The following is an 18,029-nucleotide window of genomic DNA, read 5'->3' as shown; positions in this document are numbered from 1 at the left end:
GGAATGTGTTCTTTGCGCAGCCTGAACGATTTTCAAAGGCTAATCAACCATTCGTTTCTGATTTTCACGGTAATCGTCCGAGTTACCCAGAGCCAACTCCCGGTAATGCACCTGGTGCAGACGTCGAGCGTCAACTTTCGACAAGAGAGTTGGTTAATATACTCGTGTTAAGCCGAAAAGATCATCTCCCTGAGTGGAAGCTGACACAGTTCGATGGAAGTCCACTTACCTGGCATGCTAGGTTTGGGCAGTTTATAACGACGGTCAATTCAGCCATACTCAGTGACCATGAAAAGCTTACCTATCTGAAAACGCTCGTAGTGGGTTAAGCAAAATCAGCAATCGCTGAGTATAGCTATAACGGAGTACTATGTAAAGACGCATTAGCAACTCTTCAAAAAAAATTCGGGCAGCTGCATGCTGTAGTGGCGGCTCATTTCGATAAATTGAGTAATTTTCCGCCGCTGAAAATGCATAACTCGGAAAATGTAATTGGCTTTTCCTCTACAATTTCTGGACTTGTTGCCGTATTCAAGTCTCTATCTTTTGACGACGACCTGAAAATTGTAAACTTACTGAATCAAGCTGTGAGTAGGCTTTCCCCAAACCTTAAGAAGGCATGGTCAATTCAAATCGTGAGAAGCCAATGGTATCGAACATTTCTGCTAGATTTCAACGAATGGCTTAAAGAAAAAGCGGAGGGTCATAAGAGGCTAAAAACAATTAATTTTAAGGGTAAGTCTGAAAACGAGTGAGATACTTATCCCGTCAACGTTCATGTTGCAGCGAAAATGTAACGAGTATAAATGCAGCATATAAAAAGAACAAAAATAAAGATGTTTATAGGGACAGTAGCCCAGCGTATACAGGGTGCGTCCCTGCGTCCAGGTCATTTCCTTTCTATAACTCAAACATGCTCTGAAATTGATGGGACGCTCCGTAACCAGGGTCGAACCCCCCCCCGAAAAAAACCTATTTTAAACGTCTTTTCGCTCTAATTTCGTGCAGCCTTGATTAAGGCTGACCAATAAAAAGAGCAATTTGTCTCAAGGACAAATACTGGCCATTTAGCAGCTTGTTTCGAGTTATTCACATGTTTATGGCCGATGTTAACAATGATAAAGTTTGTTAAAAATATCGTTGCCGAGAAAAAGCATTCTAATTCAAGTGTTTAAAAAACGATTTTTTACAAATTGTGGAGATGGACGCGCACATTCTATCACCCCACAAGGGACACGTTTTTTGATCAATAGTTCCCATTAACTGATTGATTGAAATTTCAAATACGACCAGGAGTAATTTAGACCAACAATTAAGGAACGGATTACGAACAGTCCTGAAACTCTGTTCTGCCGAAAATCTCCAAAACTGTCAAAAACTGTAAGACTAGTCATGTTTTTATAAACCATTTTTTGCAATAAAATTACGTACGATGTTTTAATGTGTTATTGTGTATCCCAACTCGAAGCAAGCTACAAGTGGTAATTTTCCCGAAACCACAAGTTTTTGGGTAATTGTGAACGGATTGAAAATCCAGAAAAACGGAACATAGACAAAGGTACTAGATCATTTTTTTGGATAAATTTCGGACTCGAACCCTCGAACAGTCAATTTTGAAGGAATTTTTTGATAATCGTTTTTTAGGTCGTTAAAAATTGTTGAAAACTACGACATAAAATCCCTAAGTTCGCTTATTTATCCGATTCCAACTTATGTTAAGTGGTTTGGGCAGGCAGTATCAGGCGAGTTAGGTTGAGTTTTTTGTCATCCTCAGGTTTCTTCCGCGTAGTTGATGGAATTCCACCAATTTGCCTGAAACCCCACCTCGTTATTTAACTAAAACTTAAGTTGCCCTCTCCAACGCATCTGTTTACCCGCTCACGCATTGACTCTGTTTTGTCGCAGTAACGTTAAGTGGTCACCTACGGTGATTTTAAGTAGGTTAAGTTGAGTTTGTTCATCCTCAAGTTTCCTCGGCGTGGTTGTTGGAGTTCAACCGACCTACTTAGGTCCCATCCCCATTGGTAATTACCGCCGCGAATAAGAGCTCTTAGCATATGGTGTTCATACTCGGGGCCAGTTCTCTAGACCACGCGCTCCGTAAACAATCCGCACCGTCTCAGAAGCGCGTGAACGAGACTTGTTTCTCAAAACCCGGTTTAAGCTTTAACTTTAACGCCAGGGAGTCGCAGAAAACCATCCGATACTATCTGCATCATTTTTTGTCGAATCAGAAAAATCTAGTTATTTGGCACGACGCCATTAACAACGCCATTAGTAAGCACCGCAGTAACAACAACCGTAGTTTGAGTACTGACCAACTTAAGAGCCTTCTTTTGAGATACAAGGAAAATATTACCGCTATTGTATACTGTCGCCGCTACGGTACGGACAATAAAGAAAAAGAGTTAACAAAGCAGGTATTCTCGTTCTTAATATAGTTGAAGATTTTAGCTCAAAGCGAAAGGCCAAAGAACAAATACTTATCGAAAATTATAAAAAGCTGCACCAGCCCCCTTCCATTGAGTTGAAGACCCTGTTGTTACTTAGACGATACAGTGCTGACCTAAGTACACTGAAAGCTAAGAAGAAACGGAACCGTTTGTCGCCTAAAAAGCGTAGGGCGATTCACAATAGACTTAAAGCGTTAAATCTTCCAGTTACTCGCCCTTGTAAGTTATTGACGTTTTAAAGTTATTGATGGATTTATTTGACTAAAAATAAAGCATTTTCTGTGAGTCAATTTTCTTCAGAATTTTTTAAGCATGGAAGTTATATTTCAGAAGAAAATTCAGAAGTTGTTTGAAAAACATAGCAATCTAGAAAACGAACTTTATAAATGCCACGAAATTATTTTGGAGTACATAGAGAGTCAGACTCGTAGCTCAAAAAATGATACATATATTGAAAAATGTAGGAACTACATAGAACAAGCGATCGAATTAAATAATGAGTTGATTGATATGGCTGCAAAAAGTGCCAACCCAGATAAATTGATACCGGCACAAGATATGTGGCTTCATAAGTTGACGAAAAGCAACGATAAAGTTTTGCATGAAGCTATCATATATAAAACAAGTTTTGAGGCAGTAACAGAGCCGGACAACATATTTAGCAGCTCAAAAATTTCTCACCATTCCGGAAAAAGTGAAAAACCACAATCGCATAAAACAGATACCCGCTATAAGCTGTCACATCGAAGTAGCCGACATCAGCAATCGGGTTCTCAGAAATCTAGTCGTTATAACACCGCTCTGTCGAGAACATCTTTTGAGAAAAAGCGCTATTTAATCCTTTTAAAGAAACAACAAGAGGAGCTTGAGAGGCAGGCAAAATTGTCATTAAGGCTGAAAGAGCAGCAAAACAAGATGAAACAATGTTTTTTGGAACAGCAAAGCAGTTTAGAGTAGGAAGAATTGGCTGAAAAACACAGGAAAAAATTGGCAGAAATTGAGTTAAGAGAATGCTGAGTGAAGTGGTTTACCTCAAATCTCTCCACAACTAACAATAAACAAAATGATCGTGTGATGGGTCAAATCTGTCGACCACAATCAGCCCGTTCGACAGCTCCTGAGAAAAGTTATCCTGCATCAACAAACTAACTTCATGGTCTCATCAAGTTTTACGGGAGTGAATACTGGCCAGGCAGCTTCTAGTGAACCGGGATTGCGTTTCAGTGGACTTTCAAGGACAACGACATAATTTGTCGAATTTGGTCCAATCGCAGATTTCAGTAGGGTTACAGCAGGTCATTTAACATTGTTTCTAATAATTTGCCTCAACAAATTTTTTTGTCCACTCATCCAGTGCTAGGTAATCCAAACATAGGGTCAGTAGTCCCGGTAACTTCTGAAAACTATTTTGCTCCGACAACATCTGCAGACGTTCCTTCTGGTGTACCACCGTTCATTCAAAATCAGCAGCAATTAATCAGGTTTTTTTTAAATCATCAAACTACATGATCAGTAGTAGCTGGCTTTCAAGCACCTGTAATCCCATCACAACAACATATGGGTGTATCCACTAGTAGTTATAACTTTTCAAGTGACCACTATAATCCTTATAGCAATTCGTTGAGACCAGCAATTGCTGCCGCATTAGTGTCAGCTCAACAACACAAGGTTCCAGTGACAACAGTTTTTTCCGCAGTAACTCCGATTGTTCCTGCGAATAATTTTGTTCTTTACACAAGTGGAAGGACTGTGTTCATTGCGCAGCCTGAACGTTTTTCACAGGCTAATCAACCATTCGTTTCTGACTTCATGGTAATCCTCCGAGTTACCCAGCGCCAACTCCCGGTAATGCACCTGGTGCAGACGTCGAGCGTCCACTTTCGACACGAGAGTTGGTTAATATACTCGTGCAAAGCCGAAAAGATCATCTCCCTGAGTGGAAGTTGACAGAGTTCGATGGAAGTCCACTTACTTGGCATGCGTGGTTTGGGCAGTTCATAACGACGGTCAATTCAGCCATACTCAGTGACGATGAAAAGCTTACCTATCTGAAAACGCTCGTAGTGGGTTAAGCAAAATCAGCAATCGCTGAGTATAGCTATAACGGAGTACTATGTAAAGACGCATTAGCAACTCTTCCAAAAAAAATTCGGGCAGCCGCATGCTGTAGTGGCGGCTCATTTGGATAAATTGAGTAATTTTCCGCCGCTGAAAATGCATAACTCGGAAAATGTAATTGGCTTTTCCTCTACAATTTCTGGACTTGTTGCCGTATTCAAGTCTCTATCTTTTGACGACGACCTGAAAATTGTAAACTTACTGAATCAAGCTGTGAGTAGGCTTTGCCCAAACCTTAAGAAGGCAGGCATGGTCAATTCAAATCGTGAGAAGCCAATGGTATCGAACATTTCTGCTAGATTTCAACGAATGGCTTAAAGAAAAAGCGGAGGATCATAAGAGGCTAAAAACAATTAATTCTAAGGGCAAATCTGAAGAGCCAGTGAGATACTTATCCCGTCAACGTTCATGTTGCAGCAAAAATGTAACGAGTATAAATGCAGCATATAAAATGAGACAAAATAAAAATGTATATAGGGACAGTAGCCCAGCGTATACAGGGTGCGTCCCGGCGTCCAGGTCATTTCCTTTCTAGAACTCAAACATGCTCTGAAATTGATGGGACGCTCCGTAACTAGGGTCAAACCCCCCCCCCCCCCCCCCGAAAAAAAACCTATTTTAAACGTCTTTTCGCTCTAATTTGGTACAGCCTTGATTAATTTGTCTCAAGAGCAATTTGTCTCAAGGACAAATACTGGCCATTTAGCAGCTTGTTTTGAGTTATTCGCATGTTTACGGGCGATGTCAACAATGATAAAGTTTGTTAAAAATATCGTTAAATTACAAAATTTCCGGAGTTATTTTGCCGAGAAAAAGCTCTCTAATTCAAGTGTTTAAAAAACTATTTTTTACGAGTTGTGGAGATTGACGCGCACATTCTGTCACCCCACAAGGGACACGTTTTTTGACCAATAGTTTCAATTAACTGATTGATTGAAATTTCAAATACGACCAGGAGTAATTCAGACCAACAATTAAGGAACGGATTACGAACAGTCCTGCAAAAACATTCCTGCAATAACATTGCTGCAGTAACAGACATTTATCAACTACTTTTACAATTTACGGGTGCAGGAAAACATCATCACTACAATTGGACAGCCGCCAAACTGGTTTAAAAGCTAATCGATTGACCTTTAAAGCAAGTGTTCAGCTTGAGATCAAGAGTTTCGGAGGCCAAGTTACCACTTTGGAGTCGGGGTTTCGGAGGGCTATAAACAGGTGTCGAGCGCTAGATTCTGGGGCCATTCTGGTACAGCGGAAACCCTCTCCCCCGTTTCAGCCTGCTAAAACGACGAACCACCAATTTTGGCTAAAACGGAGACCTTCACACAGGTATCGTGCGTGTAGCTGTGCAGACTCGTGAGAGAGAAACTTCCGGTGCCGAAAATCTCCAAAACTGTCAAAAACTGTAAGACTAGTCTAGTTTTTATAAACCATTTTTTGCAATAAAATTACGTACGATGTTTTATTGTGTTATTGTGTATCCCAACTCGAAGCAAGCTACAAGTGGTAATTTTCCCGAAACCACAAGTTTTTGGGTAATTGTGAACGGATTGAAAATCCAGAAAAACGGAACATAGACAAAGGTACTAGATAAATTTTTCGGATAAATTTTGGACTCGAACCCTCGAACAGTCAATTTTGTAGGAATTTTTTAATAATAGTTTTTTTAGGTCGTTAAAAATTGTTGAAAACTACGACGTAAAAACCCTAAGTTCGCTTATTTATCCGACTCCAACTTATGTTAAGTGGTCTGGGCAGGCAGTATCAGGCGAGTTAAGTTGAGTTTTTTTCATCCTCAGGTTTCTTCCGCATAGTTGTTGGAATTCCACCAATTTGCCTGAAACCCCACCACGCTTTTTAACTAAAAGTTAAGTTGCCCTCTCCAACGCATCTGTTTACCCGCTCACGCATTGACTCTGTTTTGTCGCAGTAACGTTAAGTGGTCACCTACGATGATTTTAAGTAGGTTAAGTTGAGTTTGTTCATCCTCAAGATTCCTTCGCGTGGTTGTTGGAGTTCAACCGACCTACTTAAGTCCCATCCCCATTGGTAATAACCGCCGCGAATAAGAGCTCTTAGCATATGGTGTTCATACTCGGGGCCAGTTCTATAGACCACGCGCTCCGTAAACAATCCGCACCGTCTCAGAAGCGCGTGAACGAGACATGTTTCACAAAACCCGGTTTAAGCTTTAACTTTAACGCAAGGGAGTCGCAGAAAACCATCCGATACTATCTGCATCATTTTTTGTCGAATTAGAAAAATCTAGTTATTTGGCACGACGCCATAAACAACGCCATTAGTAAGCACCGCAGTAACAACAACCGTACTGACCAACTTAAGAGCCTTCTTTTGAGATACAAGGAAAATATTAAGGCTAGTGTATACTGTCGCCGCAACGGTACGGACAATAAAGAAAAAGAGTTGACAAAGACAAGTATTCTCTAGACAAGTAACATAGTTGAAGATTTTATCTCAAAGCGAAAGGCCAAAGAACAAATACTTATCGAAAATTATAAAAAGCTGCACCAGCCCCCTTCCATTGAGTTGAAGACCCTGTTGTTACTTAGACGATACAGTGCTGACCTAAGTACACTGAAAGCTAAGAAGAAACGGAACCGTTTGTCGCCTAAAAAGCGTAGGGCGATTCACAATAGACTTAAAGCGTTAAATCTTCCAGTTACTCGCCCTTGTAAGTTATTGACGTTTTAAAGTTATTGATGGATTTATTTGACTAAAAATAAAGCATTTTCTGTGAGTCAATTTTCTTCAGAATTTTTTAAGCATGGAAGTTATATTTCAGAAGAAAATTAAGAAGTGGTTTGAAAAACGTAGCAATCTAGAAAACGAACTTTATAAATGCCACGAAATTATTTTGGAGTACATAGAGAGTCAGAGTCGTAGCTCAAAAAATGATACATATATTGAAAAATGTAGGAACTACATAGAACAAGCGGTCGAATTAAATAATGAGTTGATTGATATGGCTTCAGAAAGTGCCAACCCCAATGAGTTGATACCGGCACAAGATATGTGGCTTCATAAGTTGACGAACTGCAACGATACAGTTTTGCAGGAAGCTATCATATATAAAACAAGTTTTGAGGCAGTAACAGAGCTGGACAACATATATAGCAGCTCAAAAATTTCTCACCATTCCGGAAAAAGTGAAAAACCACAATCGCATAAAACAGATACCCGCTCTAAGTTGTCACATCGAAGTAGCCGACATCAGCAATCGGGTTGTCAGAAATGTAGTCGTTATACCGCCGCTCCGTCGAAAACACCTTCTGAGAAAAAGCGCGATTTAATCCTTTTAAAGAAACAACAAGAGGAGCTTGAGAGGCAGGCAAAAGTGTCATTAAGGCTGAAAGAGCAGCAAAACAAGATGAAACAATATTTTTTAGAACAACAAAGCAGTTTAGAGTTGGAAGAACTGGCTGAAGACCACAGGAAAAAATTGGCAGAAAATGAGTTGAAAAGGCTTGAGTTAGAAGATGAGTTGTCGGAAATCAGCGAGAATGCTGAGTGAAGTGGTTTACCTCAAATCTCTCCACAACTAACAATAAACAAAAATGATCGTACGATGGGTCAAATCTGTCGACCACAATCAGTCCGTTCGACAGCTCCTGAGAAAAGTTATCCTGCATCAACAAACTAACTTCATGGTCTCATCAAGTTTTACAGGAGTGAATACTGGCCAGGTAGCTTCTAGTGAACCGGGATTGCGTTTCAGTGGACTTTCAAGGACAACGACATAATTTGTCGAATTTGGTCCAATCGCAGATTTCAGTAGGGTTACAGCAGGTCATTTAACATTGTTTCTAATAATTTGCCTCAACACATTTTTTTGTCCACTCATCCAGTGCTAGGTAATCCAAACATAGGGTCAGTAGTCCCGGTAACTTCTGAAAACTATTTTGCTCCGACAACATCTGCAGACGTTCCTTCTGGTGTACCACCGTTCATTCAAAATCAGCAGCAATTAATCAGGTTTTTTTTAAATCATCAAACTACATGATCAGTAGTAGCTGGCTTTCAAGCACCTGTAATCCCATCACAACAACATATGGGTGTATCCACTAGTAGTTATAACTTTTCAAGTGACCACTATAATCCTTATAGCAATTCGTTGAGACCAGCAATTGCTGCCGCATTAGTGTCAGCTCAACAACACAAGGTTCCAGTGACAACAGTTTTTTCCGCAGTAACTCCGATTGTTCCTGCGAATAATTTTGTTCTTTACACAAGTGGAAGGACTGTGTTCATTGCGCAGCCTGAACGTTTTTCACAGGCTAATCAACCATTCGTTTCTGACTTCATGGTAATCCTCCGAGTTACCCAGCGCCAACTCCCGGTAATGCACCTGGTGCAGACGTCGAGCGTCCACTTTCGACACGAGAGTTGGTTAATATACTCGTGCAAAGCCGAAAAGATCATCTCCCTGAGTGGAAGTTGACACAGTTCGATGGAAGTCCACTTACTTGGCATGCGTGGTTTGGGCAGTTCATAACGACGGTCAATTCAGCCATACTCAGTGACGATGAAAAGCTTACCTATCTGAAAACGCTCGTAGTGGGTTAAGCAAAATCAGCAATCGCTGAGTATAGCTATAACGGAGTACTATGTAAAGACGCATTAGCAACTCTTCCAAAAAAAATTCGGGCAGCCGCATGCTGTAGTGGCGGCTCATTTGGATAAATTGAGTAATTTTCCGCCGCTGAAAATGCATAACTCGGAAAATGTAATTGGCTTTTCCTCTACAATTTCTGGACTTGTTGCCGTATTCAAGTCTCTATCTTTTGACGACGACCTGAAAATTGTAAACTTACTGAATCAAGCTGTGAGTAGGCTTTGCCCAAACCTTAAGAAGGCAGGCATGGTCAATTCAAATCGTGAGAAGCCAATGGTATCGAACATTTCTGCTAGATTTCAACGAATGGCTTAAAGAAAAAGCGGAGGATCATAAGAGGCTAAAAACAATTAATTCTAAGGGCAAATCTGAAGAGCCAGTGAGATACTTATCCCGTCAACGTTCATGTTGCAGCAAAAATGTAACGAGTATAAATGCAGCATATAAAATGAGACAAAATAAAAATGTATATAGGGACAGTAGCCCAGCGTATACAGGGTGCGTCCCGGCGTCCAGGTCATTTCCTTTCTAGAACTCAAACATGCTCTGAAATTGATGGGACGCTCCGTAACTAGGGTCAAACCCCCCCCCCCCCCCGAAAAAAAACCTATTTTAAACGTCTTTTCGCTCTAATTTGGTACAGCCTTGATTAATTTGTCTCAAGAGCAATTTGTCTCAAGGACAAATACTGGCCATTTAGCAGCTTGTTTTGAGTTATTCGCATGTTTACGGGCGATGTCAACAATGATAAAGTTTGTTAAAAATATCGTTAAATTACAAAATTTCCGGAGTTATTTTGCCGAGAAAAAGCTCTCTAATTCAAGTGTTTAAAAAACTATTTTTTACGAGTTGTGGAGATTGACGCGCACATTCTGTCACCCCACAAGGGACACGTTTTTTGACCAATAGTTTCAATTAACTGATTGATTGAAATTTCAAATACGACCAGGAGTAATTCAGACCAACAATTAAGGAACGGATTACGAACAGTCCTGCAAAAACATTCCTGCAATAACATTGCTGCAGTAACAGACATTTATCAACTACTTTTACAATTTACGGGTGCAGGAAAACATCATCACTACAATTGGACAGCCGCCAAACTGGTTTAAAAGCTAATCGATTGACCTTTAAAGCAAGTGTTCAGCTTGAGATCAAGAGTTTCGGAGGCCAAGTTACCACTTTGGAGTCGGGGTTTCGGAGGGCTATAAACAGGTGTCGAGCGCTAGATTCTGGGGCCATTCTGGTACAGCGGAAACCCTCTCCCCCGTTTCAGCCTGCTAAAACGACGAACCACCAATTTTGGCTAAAACGGAGACCTTCACACAGGTATCGTGCGTGTAGCTGTGCAGACTCGTGAGAGAGAAACTTCCGGTGCCGAAAATCTCCAAAACTGTCAAAAACTGTAAGACTAGTCTAGTTTTTATAAACCATTTTTTGCAATAAAATTACGTACGATGTTTTATTGTGTTATTGTGTATCCCAACTCGAAGCAAGCTACAAGTGGTAATTTTCCCGAAACCACAAGTTTTTGGGTAATTGTGAACGGATTGAAAATCCAGAAAAACGGAACATAGACAAAGGTACTAGATAAATTTTTCGGATAAATTTTGGACTCGAACCCTCGAACAGTCAATTTTGTAGGAATTTTTTAATAATAGTTTTTTTAGGTCGTTAAAAATTGTTGAAAACTACGACGTAAAAACCCTAAGTTCGCTTATTTATCCGACTCCAACTTATGTTAAGTGGTCTGGGCAGGCAGTATCAGGCGAGTTAAGTTGAGTTTTTTTCATCCTCAGGTTTCTTCCGCATAGTTGTTGGAATTCCACCAATTTGCCTGAAACCCCACCACGCTTTTTAACTAAAAGTTAAGTTGCCCTCTCCAACGCATCTGTTTACCCGCTCACGCATTGACTCTGTTTTGTCGCAGTAACGTTAAGTGGTCACCTACGATGATTTTAAGTAGGTTAAGTTGAGTTTGTTCATCCTCAAGATTCCTTCGCGTGGTTGTTGGAGTTCAACCGACCTACTTAAGTCCCATCCCCATTGGTAATAACCGCCGCGAATAAGAGCTCTTAGCATATGGTGTTCATACTCGGGGCCAGTTCTATAGACCACGCGCTCCGTAAACAATCCGCACCGTCTCAGAAGCGCGTGAACGAGACATGTTTCACAAAACCCGGTTTAAGCTTTAACTTTAACGCAAGGGAGTCGCAGAAAACCATCCGATACTATCTGCATCATTTTTTGTCGAATTAGAAAAATCTAGTTATTTGGCACGACGCCATAAACAACGCCATTAGTAAGCACCGCAGTAACAACAACCGTACTGACCAACTTAAGAGCCTTCTTTTGAGATACAAGGAAAATATTAAGGCTAGTGTATACTGTCGCCGCAACGGTACGGACAATAAAGAAAAAGAGTTGACAAAGACAAGTATTCTCTAGACAAGTAACATAGTTGAAGATTTTATCTCAAAGCGAAAGGCCAAAGAACAAATACTTATCGAAAATTATAAAAAGCTGCACCAGCCCCCTTCCATTGAGTTGAAGACCCTGTTGTTACTTAGACGATACAGTGCTGACCTAAGTACACTGAAAGCTAAGAAGAAACGGAACCGTTTGTCGCCTAAAAAGCGTAGGGCGATTCACAATAGACTTAAAGCGTTAAATCTTCCAGTTACTCGCCCTTGTAAGTTATTGACGTTTTAAAGTTATTGATGGATTGATTTGACTAAAAATAAAGCATTTTCTGTGAGTCAATTTTCTTCAGAATTTTTTAAGCATGGAAGTTATATTTCAGAAGAAAATTAAGAAGTGGTTTGAAAAACGTAGCAATCTAGAAAACGAACTTTATAAATGCCACGAAATTATTTTGGAGTACATAGAGAGTCAGAGTCGTAGCTCAAAAAATGATACATATATTGAAAAATGTAGGAACTACATAGAACAAGCGGTCGAATTAAATAATGAGTTGATTGATATGGCTTCAGAAAGTGCCAACCCCAATGAGTTGATACCGGCACAAGATATGTGGCTTCATAAGTTGACGAAAAGCAACGATACAGTTTTGCAGGAAGCTATCATATATAAAACAAGTTTTGAGGCAGTAACAGAGCCGGACAACATATATAGCAGCTCAAAAATTTCTCACCATTCCGGAAAAAGTGAAAAACCACAATCGCATAAAACAGATACCCGCTCTAAGTTGTCACATCGAAGTAGCCGACATCAGCAATCGGGTTGTCAGAAATGTAGTCGTTATACCGCCGCTCCGTCGAAAACACCTTCTGAGAAAAAGCGCGATTTAATCCTTTTAAAGAAACAACAAGAGGAGCTTGAGAGGCAGGCAAAAGTGTCATTAAGGCTGAAAGAGCAGCAAAACAAGATGAAACAATATTTTTTAGAACAACAAAGCAGTTTAGAGTTGGAAGAACTGGCTGAAGACCACAGGAAAAAATTGGCAGAAAATGAGTTGAAAAGGCTTGAGTTAGAAGATGAGTTGTCGGAAATCAGCGAGAATGCTGAGTGAAGTGGTTTACCTCAAATCTCTCCACAACTAACAATAAACAAAAATGATCGTACGATGGGTCAAATCTGTCGACCACAATCAGCCCGTTCGACAGCTCCTGAGAAAAGTTATCCTGCATCAACAAATTTCATGGTCTCATCAAGTTTTACAGGAGTGAATACTGGCCAGGTAGCTTCTAGGGATCCCGGATTGTGTTTCAGTAACCACTTTCACGGACAACGACATAATTTGTCGAATTTGGTCCAATCGCAGATTTCCGTCAACAATCCAGTAGGGTTACAGCAGGTCATTCAACCTGTTTCTAATAATTTGCCTCAACACATTTTTTTGTCCACTCATCCAGTGCTAGGTAATCCAAACATAGGGTCAGTAGTCCCGGTAACTTCTGAAATCTATTTTGCTCCGAAAACATCTCCAGACGTTCCTTCTGGTGTACCACCGTTCGTTCCTGAATCAACAGAAATTAATCAGGTTTTTTTTAAATCATCAAACTACAGGACAGTAGTAGCTGGCTACCAAGCACCTGTAATCCCATCACAACAACATATGGGTGTATCCACTAGTAGTTATAACTTTTCAAGTGACCACTATAATCTTTATAGCAATTCGTTGAGACCAGCTATTGCTGCCTAATTAGTGTCAGCTCAACAACACAAGGTTCCAGCGACAACTGTTTTTTCCGCAGTAACTCCGATTGTTCCTCCGAATAATTTTGTTCCTTACACAAGTGGACGGACTGTGTTCGTTGCGAAGCCTGAAAATTTTTCACAGGCTAATCAACCATTCGTTTCTGATTATCACGGTAATCCTCCAAGTTACCCAGCGCCAACTCCCGGTAATGCACCTGGTGCTGACGTCGAGCGTCCACTTTTGACACGAGAGTTGGTTAATATACTCGTGCAAAGCCGAAAAGATCATCTCCCTGAGTGGAAGCTGACACAGTTCGATAGAAGTCCACTTATTTGGCATGCGTGGTTAGGACAGTTCATATCGGTGGTCGATTCAGCCATACTCAGTGACGATGAAAAGCTTACCTATCTGAAAACGCTCGTAGTGGGTGAAGAAAAATCAGCAATCGCCGAGTATAGCTATAACGGAGTACTATGTACAGACGCATTTGCAACTCTTCAAATAAAATTCGGGCAGCCGCACGCTGTAGTGGCGGCTCATTTGGATAAATTGAGTAATTTTCCGCCGCTGAAAATGCATAACTCGGAAAATGTAATTGGCTTTTCCTCTACAATTTCTGGACTTGTTGCCGTATTCAAGTCTCTATCTTTTGACGACGACCTGAAAAGTGTGAACTTACTGAATCAAGCTGTGAGCAGGCTTTCTCCAAACCTTAAGGAGGCATGGTCAATTCAAATTGTAAGAAGCCAATGGCATCGAACAACTCTGCTAGATTTCAACGAATGGCCTAAAGAAAAAGCGGAGGGTCATAAGAGGCTAAAAACAATTAATTCTAGGGGTAAGTCTGAAGAACCAGTGAAGCAAAAAGTAGGTACGAAAGTGTTTGCTAACAACGCAATGGTAAGTGATAAGACTAAGGAAAAACCAAAGATTCCTGCATGTTCTGTATGTAAAGGTCAACACGCTCTTTGGAGTTGCGCCGTATTCAAAGAGAAAAACGCTACGCAGCGAGCGAAGCATGTAGCCGAACAAAAACTTTGCTTTGCGTGTTTACAGAGCAATCACAGTATTCGTAATTGTAGCAAGGCCAGAAAAAGCCCCAAGCCAGATTGTGAAAGCACGCACAATGTGCTCTTACATGGAGCTGAAAAGATTTTTCCTCCTAAAGATACTAAAAGTTCCCATGCGTCAGTAATGCAAACACTGAATATGTATCGACTAACGCTGCCGTCGGCAAAATTCATAGCCAGGAGTCAACTAAAGGCCTCCTACGAGTTGCATTACTTGCCGTTTCTTCAGATGCGACGATGACTAATGCCCTAGTTCTTTGCGATAGTGGTTCCACGCACTCATGGGTGTCCGCCGATCTCGTAAAACGTCTCCATTTGGTTGGCAATTCCGTATTCAATTCCACGAGCTTGATAAAAACTCATCAAGTAAATTTTCAGTTTCCGCCGAAACGAATAATATTTCGAGCTTATGTTAAGGACCATATTCGCATTGGATCGGGTAGCAAACGTATTCCTGAATTACAGGAAAGTACCCGCAGTTGGCTCTAATAAGACCTATACAATATAAGTATGACGAAGTCGTAATAATTTTTGAACAGGATTTTTACCATGCAATAGGACCCGTTGAGTACCTTCTGGGGGAGGACTCTATATCACCGTGCGCCGTACGCCTTCTGTTAGGTTGGGTCTTAGTGGTCCGTTACCGCCGTCCTTTAAGTCGAATTCGTCTTGCTTTATCTGTGTTGTCAAAGACATGTCTCTTGCGGACCAAATTAAAACTTGGTTTGAGTTGGAGTCGTATGGAGCCTTCAAGCAAGTAGATGCCCGTTCCGCCGCCGACAAACACGCTTTGTCCGTTTTGAAAAATGGCACCTTTCACGATGGTGAGAGGTACATTGTACCAATGCTTTGGAACGATAAGGAAAGTACTTTACCCAACAACTATTTTTCTCCTTAGCTCAATTAAAGTCTTTGGAAAGGAGGCTAGATAAGGATCTGTCGCTCCGTGAGAAATACGCCGAAACAATTAAAAATGATATACAAAAAGGATATGTCATAACCGTTAAGGCACGCGATCCCAAATCTCGAGGCGATCGTGAATGCTATCTCCCGCATCACCCGGTGTTGAACTCGAATAAACCCGGTAAGGTGCGCCGAGTCCTCAATGGTGCATCGAAGTGTCATGGCGCTTCCATGAACAAATCTCTGTTAGTTGGCCCGAATCTCCTTCAAAACCTCATTTTTGTACTTTTAAGGTTCCGTCAGCATAAATACGCCGTTTCAGCTGACATTGAAGGGAGTTTTTACAGGTTGGAGTCTGTGAAGTAGATCCACCTTCTCTTCACTTTTTGTGGCAGGACGACCTTACAACAAGGGTGGTTCACCAATACACGCGTCACAGTTTTAGTGCTCGTGACTAGCCGACTTGTGAGAATTTGGCTTTGCACAAGACTGAAGCGGATCATCAAGCTGAGTACCCTGAAGCTGCTTCGGCTGTTGTCCTGAAGTTTTATATGGATGATTATCTGGATTCTTTTCAAAACAGGGATGACGCCTTGAAATTAGGTAGGGATATAGCCTTGCTATTGGTTTCATTTGACAAAACTTGTCAGGAACGTGCCCAATGCAACAAACGCTCTTGATCTGGACAATCGCTAGTCTAATTCCTCTGTTAAAGATATTTGTAGGAGTCCAGACCAGTCGTCGCATGTTCTCTGTCTTAAGTGGGATCACGTAAAAGATACCTTAGTCGTTAGTAGAGGGGTTGATCGCCCACTAGACAAAGCAATCACCCAGCGTACTGTGTTGAATTTTGTTTCCTCTGTTTTTGATCCAATTGGATTAGTGGCCCCGTATACCGTGAAGGCTCGCGTTCTATTAAAAGATATCTGGCGAACCAGCGGTCAAACATGGGCGATGATCTCCCAGAGGAAATCAAAAAGCAGTTCCTTGAGTGGCACTCAGGTCTTCATTTGTTGGGTTCTCTGACAATACCTCGTAGCTGTTTCACTAAGCCTTTCGACCAAATAGAACTTCACATGTTCGGTGATAGTTCGCAGCATGTTTTCTGTGCCATCGCTTTCCTTCGTGCGCGACTTGCTAGTTCGCGTCAGACCGAATTAGCCTTTGTGTTTGGCAAGGCCCGCGTTGCGTCTAAGAAAGCGCTATCTATTCCAAAGTTAGAGCTTCCAGCGGCCCTTCTTGGAACTCGTTTAAAAGAAGAAATTTTGAAAGGTCTTACTTTCAAAGTTGCGGATATTTTCATCTGCACAGATAGTACCACTTATCTTCAGTGGCTCAACTCCTGTAAGAAACTACCCGTTTTTGTTGGTGATCGCAGTGGTGAGATTCTGGAGTCTACCACCACTGATCAGTGCCATCACATACTTAGCGGTGATAACCCAGCTGATACCGGTACACGAGGGATTTCTTCGGAAGCCCTCAAGGAAAGCAGCTCCATTGATGGCCCTAGTATACTGAGGACCACTGATTGGCCGTTCAAGCCCAATTCAAGGGTTATTGATGAAAAAAGACAAAAGAACTTCAAGTGATATCGACATTTGTCTGGAAATTTTGTCAAATTTCGTCGTCGATGTATTGACAAAAAAAACTTTTCCATTCGGAAAATGGGAGAGGTTCAATTCAATTGTAAAATACAAACGCACAGTAGCATTTTTGTTAAGATGACTGCCATCCCATAAACATTTCCGAACGAGTGTTTTAGAAATTACCGACCTGTGTAAAATGGACAATGCTGAACAGAAGCTCATTTACTTGTCCCGGGGTGAGACCTTCCCTAGCGAGCTAAAACTACTAAGCTCTGGTAAAATTATCACGAGGAATAGTCGGATCGCCAAGTTTTTGCCGTTCATTGGACCAGCTGGCATCCTTCCCTCGACTGGGCGCATCAGCCGCTTGGTTAATTCCGATTTCGATAGCGAGCATCCGATTATGCTTGATGCACGTCACGCGATTGTTCTGTTATTGGTTAGACACTTGTACGCTAGGAACTTGCATAAAGGCTTGGATTACATGCGTGCGGCGGTTAATTTGAAATACGTTGTGTTAAGTTTGCGATGGTTGCTGCGAAACATTGAAAACACATGCGTTGCGTGCCGAAAATGCAAAGCGCAAACCGTAACTCATATAATGTCTGATCTGCCTATTGAAAGGCTGAGTTACAAACAACCTCCTTTCTCTATCACAGGTGTCGACTACTTTGGACTACTTTGGGTTTATTGCACGTCACGGTACTCCAACTACCATCATGTCCGACAACGGCACGACAACGGCTGTTTTTGTCCAGAAGGGGATCAAGTGGAAATTCAATCTACCCAGTGCACCGCACCATGGTGCTCCTGGGGGCGATTAGTTCGGAGTGTCAAGTGTGTTTTGAATGACATCTTCGGCAACAGAAGAGTAACTGAGAAGGTTCTAAGAACCGCGCTGTGCCTTGTTGAGCAGTCACTTAACGCTAGACCGATAACAGCCGTTAGTTCCAATCCCTAGATCTAGAGGCGTTGACTCCTAATCATTTTATACGTAGCGAGTTTTCCGTCGCTAAGTTGCAAATAAAACTTCGCCCATAAGAAGCGGTTCGCCAGAGCGCAATCATACGGTAACGCAATATGGACACGGTGGATGTG

Source organism: Symsagittifera roscoffensis, chromosome 5 (assembly GCF_963678635.1).
Source record: "Symsagittifera roscoffensis chromosome 5, txSymRosc1.1, whole genome shotgun sequence".
NCBI lineage: Eukaryota > Metazoa > Xenacoelomorpha > Acoela > Convolutidae > Symsagittifera > Symsagittifera roscoffensis.
This window is presented reverse-complemented; position numbering follows the sequence as displayed.